Raw genomic sequence first — 10,422 nt, forward strand, 5'->3', positions numbered from 1 at the left:
GTTCCCAGGTGGAGCAGAGCACCCTGCCTGTCTCTGCTCTCCTTAGGGGGTGTGTTAGCCAGCTTTCCACAACTGTGACAAATATCTGAGACAAACAACTTAAAAGCAGGAACAATTCATTCTGGGTCCTGGTTTCAATCAATGGTGGCTTGGCCCCATCACTCTGGGCCTGTGGTGAAGCAGCAGCATGGTGCGCAGCATGTGGCCAAGCAGAGCTGCTTACCTCATGGTGGCCAGGGAGCAGAGTGAGAGGAGACGAGTCCCAACAGGTCCCCCAGTGAAGCCCCACTTCCTGAAGTTCCTACCATCTATTAATAGCAGCATTGGCCTGGAACCAAAGCTTCAACACCTTGCCTCTGGGGGGCGCCTGAGATCCAGACTCCCCACCCACCTCCACCCCAGGTCTCCAGAGGCAGGTGCCCGTCCCACCATGCAAAATGCATTCAGTTGGTCTCCAAGAATCACCTGGTCTCTACAGTCTGAGCATTCCTCACAAGTCCAAGATGCTGCAGGTATGGCACACATGCCTATGATCCCTGCTATTTGGGAGGATAAGACTGGACGATTGCAAGTTCAAGGCCAACCTAGGCAACTAAGCGAGGCCATGTCTCAAAATAAAATAGCTTAGTGACAGAACACTTGCCTAGTGCTTAGGATCCCATGGGTTCAATCCTAGCAACACAGGTACACATCCAAAATTATTCTGAGACTCGGACCAACATTTACTGTGAGCACCTATTTAAAAAAACAACAGACCTGGTTACATATGTCCAGTATACCAATGGTACAGGGTGAACATTCCATTCTGAAGAGGAGGAGTAGGAGAAAACCACAGAAGGATCAGACCAAAGAAAGACCAAAACCCAGCAAGGCAAACACTGAGTACTGTAGCTCCACGTCTGGCACCTGGCACATGTTGTGGGCGTGGGTGAGGCCCTAAAGGGTTTGGGCTTTGCCATCGGTAGTCCAGAGGGCCACTCTCTTGGGCTGGCTCTGCTTGCTGCCTGCAGTTTTCATTGGTAGATGAGCCATGCTCCTGGCATCTCTTAACTTCTCTCGCAGCTTCACACACTACCTTTCTGGGGCTTCATGCTCAGGTCCCAACCCTGCTACACACTGTCCGGCCCCATCACTCTGGGCCTGTGGTGAAGCAGCAGCATAGTGCGCAGCATGTGGCAGAGCAGAGCTGCTTATCTCCTGGTGGCCAGGGAGCCATGACCCCAAAACTCTTGTATTCTGCATTCCTGCAAAACCAGCATCACAAAGATGATGCCAAGATCTGCCACCAGCTCAAACAGTAGCAGGGCCCACCTGGACCGTGTGGCCCTGTGTAAGCCATGCACGCTCTCCTATGAGTTTATTCTTTTACACCCTTGAGCCTGAGATAGGTGGGGTCTGGCCGATTCCTGAGGTGCTCTCAAATATCTTTCCTGTTGTTCAGATGCAAATGCAAAGTCCTTATTTGTTTGTTTTGGTGCTGGGAATTAATTTAGGACCCTCCTACATGCTACCACTGAAATACAAGCCCAACCATTTCTTATTTTTAAATTTTGAGACAGGGTCTCACTGAGTTGCTGAGCTGGTCTTGAACTTGCAAACTTTCTGCCTCAGCCTCTTCCCAGGTATCTGGGATTACAATTGTGCTTCTTTAACTTTTTTCCCCCCTAGTACTTGGAATTGAACCCAGAGGTGCTCTACCACTGAGCTACATCGCTAGTCCTTTTTTTGTTTGTTTTGTGTTTTGAGACAGGTTGCTAATTTGCCCAGGCTGGCTTTGAACCTATAATATTCCTGGCTCAGCCTCTCAGGTTGCTGGGATTATAGGTGTGTACCACTGTGCCCAGCCTGGAATTTATTTATGTTAATGAATGAATTTTTGTGATACATGGGATTTAACCCAGGAGTGCTCTACCACTAAGCTACATCTCCAGCCTCCTTTTTAATTTTATCTTTTTGGGGATTTTTTTCAGGGTAGGGGTACTGGGGATCGAACACATGTGTGCTTTACCACTGAGCCATATCATCAAACCTTTTCATTTATTTATTTTTTTAAATTTTGAGACAGGATCTTAACGAAATTGTTGAGGGCCTCACTAAGTCTCCTGAGTCATGGGAATTACAGGCGTGTATCACCGTTCCTAGCTTATTCTATCTTGAAACAGGGTCTTGCTAAGTTGCCCAGACTCTCCTCCAACTTGCAATCCTCCTGCCTCAGCCATCCAAGTCAATTGGATCACATGTCTACGCCACTGTGACTGGTTTGGCTTTGTTTTAACTTAAGTCTTCAGCAATCACAACTTCAGTGGCCCAAATTACACTTGGTTCTTTTCTGGCCAAACTGCAAGTTTTTCAAATCTTTCTGCTATGTTTTTTTTTTTTTTTTTTTTTGCACACAATTCTCATGACAACCCTGGCTAAAATCAGCCAACAATGCCCATGCTGTAGCTTGAATGCTGTGCTGCCTTGAAATTTCCCCCACCAAAAAAAAAAAGTAAAAATAAAAAATAACACTAGTCCATCACCTTTAAATGCAGCCTCACACAGTTTCAGGGCATGGACAAAATGTAGACAAGTTCTTTGCCAGAGTGTCACCCGTGTGGCCTCTGGTCCAATTCCCAACAGTCCTTGTTCACCTGAAACCTCATCAGTGTAACTGGGAAGGAAGGTTCCACTCCTTGTCACGCTCCACAAAAGCTCAGGAGACAGACTGCTGAAAGGAAACAGCCTCGAAGCCGGCTTTGTCTCAAATCTCCATCTCTGGGGGCTTATGAGAGCAGTTTTTAGAGGGGAGAATAAGGGCACAGTGGTTCAAAAGGCAGAAAATCCCTTTTCTAAGAGCATGCTCACCTCTGTTGCCTCCTTATCACATTAAAGGGAATCTTGACCTCCTGGGGTCAGTGTCTGCATTTTCTTTTTGGATTGACAATTACCTTTTGAGCTGAGGTGAGGAAAGACTTAGCAGAGGGCTTTCTTTAGAATTTACAATACCATGAGAAAGAGATGGGGTAGTGTAGGGATGAGGTTGACAGAGGAGGAGTCTTTAATGTCTACATTCCTATCAGCATTCTAGCTAATGTGCTCCAACCAGAATTGCCCATTATTCTCAGATTATGGCACTCTAAGCTTTTCCTAGAATGCTTCTCTTAATTTTTAAGTTCCTCCTGGAAACCAGCTCCAGAGGCTCTGACCCCACTGTCCCACACCAACTCTGTGTGCTAGTCAGCTTTCCACCACTGTGATAGACTGCCTGAGACAAACAACTTAGAGCAGGAAGTATTTACTTTGGTCCACAGCTGTCTCTGCTGCTCATACCTCTTGTTACTTTTGGATCTGCAATGTCCCCCAAAGTCTCGAAGCTTGGTCCCTAGGTGGTGGCACTTTATCCAAGATGGCTTGGCCCCGACACATTGGATCTGTGGTGAGGCAGTACATCATAATGGCGAGCACACAGCAGAGCAGAGCTTCTCACCTCATGGTGGCTAAGAAGCAGAGAGGGAAAGAAGGAGCTAAGGTCCCAGTACCTTCAAGGACATGCCCCCAGTGAGCCACTTCTTCTGAACAGGCCCCACCTCCTAAAGTCTCCACCTCTTCTCAATAGTGCCACCACCTAGGGACCAAGCTTCGAGACTTTGGGGGACATTCAGATCCAAAAGTGACAAGAGGTGTGGGCAGCAGAGACAGCTGGGAAGGCTCTGAGGGGTGGGATTACCCTGGGAGGCACTCAGGCACCCTGGGTCTCCATCTGGGAGGCCAGAGGCCAAGCCTGTTCTCTGACTCTGCCCCAGTCATTCTTCCCTCCAGGCCCTACCACACCTGGTTCCATCCTGACCACTCAGTCCTCGATGGCCCCAAGGGCCCAGTGACACTGGGTGGTCCTAGTACAGGGAGAAGCAGCTCTGTAAACAGGTGCACATGGCCACTCTTGGCCTCACAGCCTGGGATATGTACAAAGACTGAGTTATGGCAGTTAGTATATTTTCTCAAGGTGGGAGCTTGGCTCTGAAGGACTACCTGTCTTTCAGGACAGAGAAAGTCCTCCCTGGCTCCACTATAAGGGTGCTCATCACAGAATGAGGTTCCAGGGCCCACTTCTGTCCATAAAACCTGGTCATCTTAGAGTTGCACGCAGAAGAGCTGCTGAGGTCACTGGCTGCACCTGCTGGTCCAGAGGACCCTTTAGTCTCATTTCTCAGCCAGTTGCCCTCATTCTCCAAGGAGATGATGTGCCTGGGGCTCATGGGAGCTGGTGGCTCCAGGCAGGCTCTGTGCTGAGCACCTTCCTCCTCACACACACCCTGAGGTGGTATGGTCCTCACTGCACCTTTCAGATGAGGAAAGTGAAGTACCTGGACGCTCACTCAGGAATATGCTAAGACCTTAGCCGAATCCTGTTGACTCCAAGTTGTAACATCTGCCCAGGGTTGGAGGAGACCCAGAAGGAATATGACTGGTAAAAGATGGGCTTGTGGGAAAGAATATTCCTATCATTTGGGTTCATGAAATTCAAACACATAAAATTAGAGCAGCCAATAAAAATCACCAACTCCCACTACTTTGAGCCCCCTCACAGACTGCGTATACTCACATTTTTTTTAAATTTATTTTTTAGTCGTAGTTGGACACAATACCTTTATTTTATTGTTTCATGTGGTGCTGAGAACCGCTGAGCCACTATCCCAGCTCCTTGTCCCCATATTTTTATTCCTGTTTAAAATTAAGAAAACAGGCAGACAGGGTTAGGAATTTTCCTGTCAGAGCTGGTAATAAAAAGATTATGTTTAAAAATTAATAAAAATTACAAAGCTCATGTTTGTGCAGCACTCTCAAGGGTAGATGTTCCTGGGAGCTAAATACTATTGCCATTACTTCCTGATTCTACAGATGCAGAAATTGCACCGGGCAACACATCTGTTCACATTGCCAACCATGGGTAGACCCAGGTTCTGATCCATACAAGCAATGAAATCCCTTGTACAAATAGTGGAAACATATCTTGGGCTGAGCTCAGGGGAGCTGCCTACAGCACCCACACAAAGCTCTTCCTGAGACTACTCAGGCAGTGAGTTCAAAGTCAAGGAGAGCAACCACTACTTCGGTCTTCAAAGCCAGCCTTAGCAATGGCGAGGCACTAAGCAACTCAGTGAGACTCTGTCCCTAAATAAAATACAAAATAGGGCTAGGGATGTGGCTCAGTGGTCGAGTGCCCTGAGTTCAATCTCTAGCACCAAAAAAAAAAAAAAAAAAAAAAAAAGATTTGAAGGAACATAACTGACAGCTTCTATAACTCCTATTCCAGACTCCTTCAGACTGGTCTCTAGAAGTCTTCAGTCATTGCCCAACACTTCGCTTGTCCCTCCACACAGAGTAACTCAAGATCTCCCTTCGCGCTTTGTGGAGTGGAAGGGTGTCTGGGAATCGAACTCTGGGAAGCTTCTCGGTTTAGATGTGCTCACTCCTATTCAGTAGAGAACTATCTCTTTGCAGCGTAGAGGTGTGTGATGATAGAAGTGAGGCTGGGGTGAGCAGGGGCGGCGTCAGAAAGGAGGGGGTCCCCTCACTGCAGAGGGGAGGGTGGGGCAGCAGCGTTCAGGGGCAGAGTGCCAGGGCAGAGTGCGGCTGTTGACTGCGCTGCAGTGAAGGGGTGGGGCAGGGCTTCCTGATTCGGGTCTTCCTAGATTTCATAGTCTAGCATCTCCAAGACCTTTCAGTTTATTCATAACACCTCTGCCTAACCGGGGATGTTGCATCTTGCTCCTTCCCGTCTCCCTCACCTAGGTGTCCGCTACAGGGAGGTAAAGGAAAGTGAAATGCCCGCTGGTCCCACGATGTTTTCCCCTTAGCACGGGCCTCATCTGTAGTTTCTCGTTTGTATGGGTTACCTGATAGTGGCTTCTCTGAGCTGTCAGGTAGCATGACTGTTTTGCTCACCTTGTTATTAGTCTCAGTTGCCCCTGAGTTATTATCGAGTTGGCAAGTTAAAAGGCTATAATGTTAAAAGACATTGTGGAGTATGGAAATTGTCCTTAGATAGTTTGGGGATTTGCTTTAAAAGTTGTTGACCTTGCCACTTAAGAGCTGGTCTAACCCCATAGTCTGGTGGAGGTGGGACTGAAGTCCCTTCTTTGAATTCTCTGTCTGTACCCGATCTCTTCTGTTTCTCAGCCTGAAAGTAACTCTCCCCAGCTTTCTATTTCTTTCTATCTTTTTTATTATGGAAAATTTCAAACACAGAGATATGGTAGTACATACAGGTACTTCATGTGTCCATCCCCAGGTTCCCTAATTATGGACACTTGGCAACTACTATCTGCCTTGGACTTTCACTCCCTTCTCTCCAGGGATGACTTAAAAACATCCCAGACAGCACACTACTTGCCCTTAAACTTGCCAGTCCTGTTTCTGACAACTCTCAGGATGCACCACTCTTCATCCTGTCCCATTATTACCAGCTCAGGATCAGTTGTGAAGTCTGCCACTTCACAAACCTTTTGTCCTTATTCAAATGCCCTCCAGATTGTCTTTAAGAATAACTCCCAGGCAGAGGGCATTTACATGTTCTGGGTACCACTCATTTCTTCCTCACAGTCTGGGAAGGGGGGTGATGTTGACAGCAGCGGTGACATCTTCAATTTATACTGGGCTGTGGCTCAGTGCTGGATCCCTTGCCTCAGGCATTGGAGGCAAGGGCTCCATCCCTAGCACTTCAAAAGAAGAAAACAGAAAAAAAAAAACCACATACACATAATTAAATTTAGGCTTTTTTATTTGAACCTTGTGCTCTCTAAACCACACAATGATATTGTCCCTGCTGGTGAAAATTGGTGGGTGAATAGAGAAATAGAGGTGTTCAGAGTTATGAAAAAAAAAAAAGAAGAGATGATTGTATGTCTGAATGGGAAAAAATGATGCTTATGTGAATCCCTCCTTGAAATCACTCTGGTCCAGAGATTGGCTTGGGGCTTTGTGATTGTGTAAGCCTTCTGCTTGTTGTGTGGGATGTTTTGTTGTGTTGTTGTTGTTGTTTAGTTTTGACTTTTGTACTGGGGATTGAATCAGGGGCATTTTATTACTGAAGCAGGGTCTTGCTAAATTGCTGCATGTCTCACTGAATTGCTGAGGCTGGCTTCAAACTGGTGGTCCTCCTGTCTCAGCCTCTCCAGTTGCTGGGAGCTTGCATTGTGGTGCTGGGGATTGAGCCCAGGGCCTCATGCATGCTAAGTATCCTCTTCCACCAAACTGCACCCCCGGCCCCTGCTTTCTAAGGGTATTAGTATCACTGGCTTAGGTCTCCTTCCCAGTATCTGGATTTGTGCATGAGCTCTATATCTGTATCCATGTGTCCAAATGCACCTGACCTTACAGACTAGGGCTTACCTGCTCCTCAGGCTTCCCTGTCTCTGTTGAAAACCACATGCTAAGATCAGCCACCTGGAAGATGTCCCTGGTCTCTTGACATTTGTGCAAACCATTGAAAAGTCCTGCGTGGCTCTAAGTGCACAGGATCGTGACCCATTCTTCCCAGTCTCCACCTCTGCTTGTCCAGGCTGCCTAGACAGCTCTCCTCACTCGCTTTTCTAGCCTGCTCTGCTCAGCCACACTGCCCTTCCTTTGCTGCCCTCTATGCCTATAGTTCCCCACGTTCAAGTACCAACACATGGCTGGATCTTTCCTCCCTCAGAGGCAGAGTCTCTTCCCCGTCACACCGCCATACAGTCTGATTATGGTCACAGTTGCCCTACAGTTCCATTCCCTCTATTCTGGCCCTTTTCCATCTCCTGGCAGTTACCTGCGAACATACTGTATACATTACTTGTTTGTTCTTTGTGTTTTGCATGGGTTGCTTCCTGGTTCTGAAGTGTCTGCTTCCTGAAAGGACTTTGTTGCTAGCTGTGTGTCCCCACCACCCAGCAGGCATGCACAGAGCTCCTCCTGGAAGACCGAAGGCATGTCTTCCTCAGGGTGCAGGCTCCTGGGCTGTAGAGTCAGTGACTTCCATTCCAATGTGGGATCCACCTCTTCTGGATGTAGGAGCATTGATGAGATACCTGATGAAAGCTTTGGGGATGCTTTCCTTGGCCTTGTGGGACTGTGGTGAAGACATGCTGGGCCCTCAGTGGGCACTCAGCAAGCACGGAAATGATGTGATGTTGAAATGGAGGAAGCAAGAGAGCTTTTCTAGAAGAAAAGCCTCCCGGGGAAATGGACGCAGACACCTATAGGCCTGGTCCCCACCTGCCGCCTAGAGTGTGGACCTTGGTGTCATGCATGGCTCATGGGTGTTCCTTTGGCTTTGGTTAGAAATCACCTTTACTGTCTCAGTCAGGGAGTCCTAAAGACAGCTTACTGAAGTTAAGTCAGATGAAGTGCAGTCAGATGCACCCCAAGGATATGTAGTGAGTCTTCACAGAGGCATGCACAGCATGAGTGCCACACCACATTCTGAGAGCTTGCCACCCTGCAGCCTGTGCCCCCTTTCCCTGCATGTGTGTGAGTCCTGCCTGTGTATGCATTTCCCACCAGCAGAGTCTTCCAGAATGTGCTCTTTCCTTCTGTCCTTGCTTGCTTAGCCTGTGCTTTTGAGTTTCATGCAGGCTGTGGGTTTTCGCGGTCAGCTCCTTCTTGCTGAGTAGCAGTGTATTGCAGGGTGTTCATCCATGGTGTTTCAGGGGTCTGACTCAGTTCTGGTTTGGGGCTGCTCTGCCTGGAGTTGCTGAGCTCTAAGGACAGGGGTTTTGTGGGTTTGGGTTTCATTTTGGCTGATGGGGCATCTACAGGGAGAACTGCTGCATCGGGAGTGGATGCGTATACCTGGACCAGCAGGTGCTGAGCGCTCCTCCAGCATTTTATCCCACCTGCCTATGGGCTGTGCGAGGCTGAAGGTGCTCCAGCCTCCAGGGAATTGGTGTTGGCAGCCTATGCCCCCAGCCCTCAGAAGGGACAGTGCTCCTCACTGGCTTTTGATTTACATTTCAATAAAGATGTTGTTGGGTGTCTTTCCATGTGCCTATTGTCCATTTGTTTGTCTTCTTTTTATTAATTTTTTTAGTTGTAGATGGACACAATATCCTTATTTTATTTTTATGTGGTGCTGAGGATCGAACCCAGGGCCTCGCATGTGCTAGGTGTTCGCTCTACCGCTGAGTCACAACCCCAGCCCCTGTTTGTCTTCTTGTGTGAACCGTCTCTTCACATTTTGCTACCCGTGGTGGATTCCCAGGCTGCTCTGTGAGCATGGAGCACTGACACCTGGGCAGACATGTGGCTGCTCATCTCGCTGCTGCCTATGGATTCCAAAGAGGTTCTATTCAGTCAATTCAAGTGTTCTATAGGTTTTTGCCCTTATAACTCATAGGTGGAAATAATAGGAGTGTTTTCACATGCACAGGCCCTGGTTTGATCCCCAGCACCATGCATATGTGCCTGTACACACAGCATTTGTTAGTGTTCTGTATGAGGAAGCAGAGGTGTGCATGACATGGAGCTGCTTCATGACTGCACAGCCGGAACGTGAATGCATTGGCCTGACCTCATAACTGACCTACGTTCTGTGGTGGGCGGGCTTGCTTACAGGGGGCATGTAACCTGATGCAGTTGGCCCTCCATACCTGCAGCTCCCACCAACCACAGGTCGAAATATGTCTCAAACTCACATCTGTGCTGCTTGTGTTTAGATGTGTTTATTGTCATCGCTCCCTGAACAGCACAGTGTGCAGGCTACTGAGACAGGATTTGAGTTAGGTTAGGTATGTGGTGATGCAGAGGAGAGGCAGAACACACAGGTGTGCACAGGCTCTGTGCAAACACGACACATTCCATAGAGGGGACTGGAAACATTCCCCCACCCCCCTGTGCACGCACAAATGCTAAGGGGTGACAGTGCAGTGCAGCCATTGTGAAATGATGTTATGAAGCAGGACGTCTTAGTATTTGGGACAAGTGGCTACTTTGACATGCTGGTGGAAACCAGATACCTAAAAATCATGAGTTTACTTTATTGCATTGAAAAATTTTCCCTCAGTCCCTTTCAAAGAATTGTGTGTGTATGTCTGTCTTGTTTTCGTGTACAGTATAGTTGCTGTTCCCTGATGGTAATTGAAATACGTTTAAATTGTGCTATTAAATAAAAAATTTTTTTTTAAAAATAAATTTCAGTGTTCAGGCTGCTGCTGTTAGGCTGGAATAAAGACTTGAAATGCTGTGGTGGTTTTAAACTTGCCAACACTGTGTCATCTTTATTTTTGATAGTCATTTGATTTTTTTTTCCTTTGGTACTGGGAATTGAACCCAAGGGTGCTTAACTACTAAGCCACATCCCCAGCCCTTTTTAATTTTTTTTATTTTTTTAATATTTTTTTTTTAGTTATAGGTGGGCACAATATATTTATTTTATTATTTTATTTTTATATGGTGATGAGGATTGAA

This window comes from Urocitellus parryii, chromosome 7 (genome assembly GCF_045843805.1).
Source record: "Urocitellus parryii isolate mUroPar1 chromosome 7, mUroPar1.hap1, whole genome shotgun sequence".
NCBI classification, from domain to species: domain Eukaryota; kingdom Metazoa; phylum Chordata; class Mammalia; order Rodentia; family Sciuridae; genus Urocitellus; species Urocitellus parryii.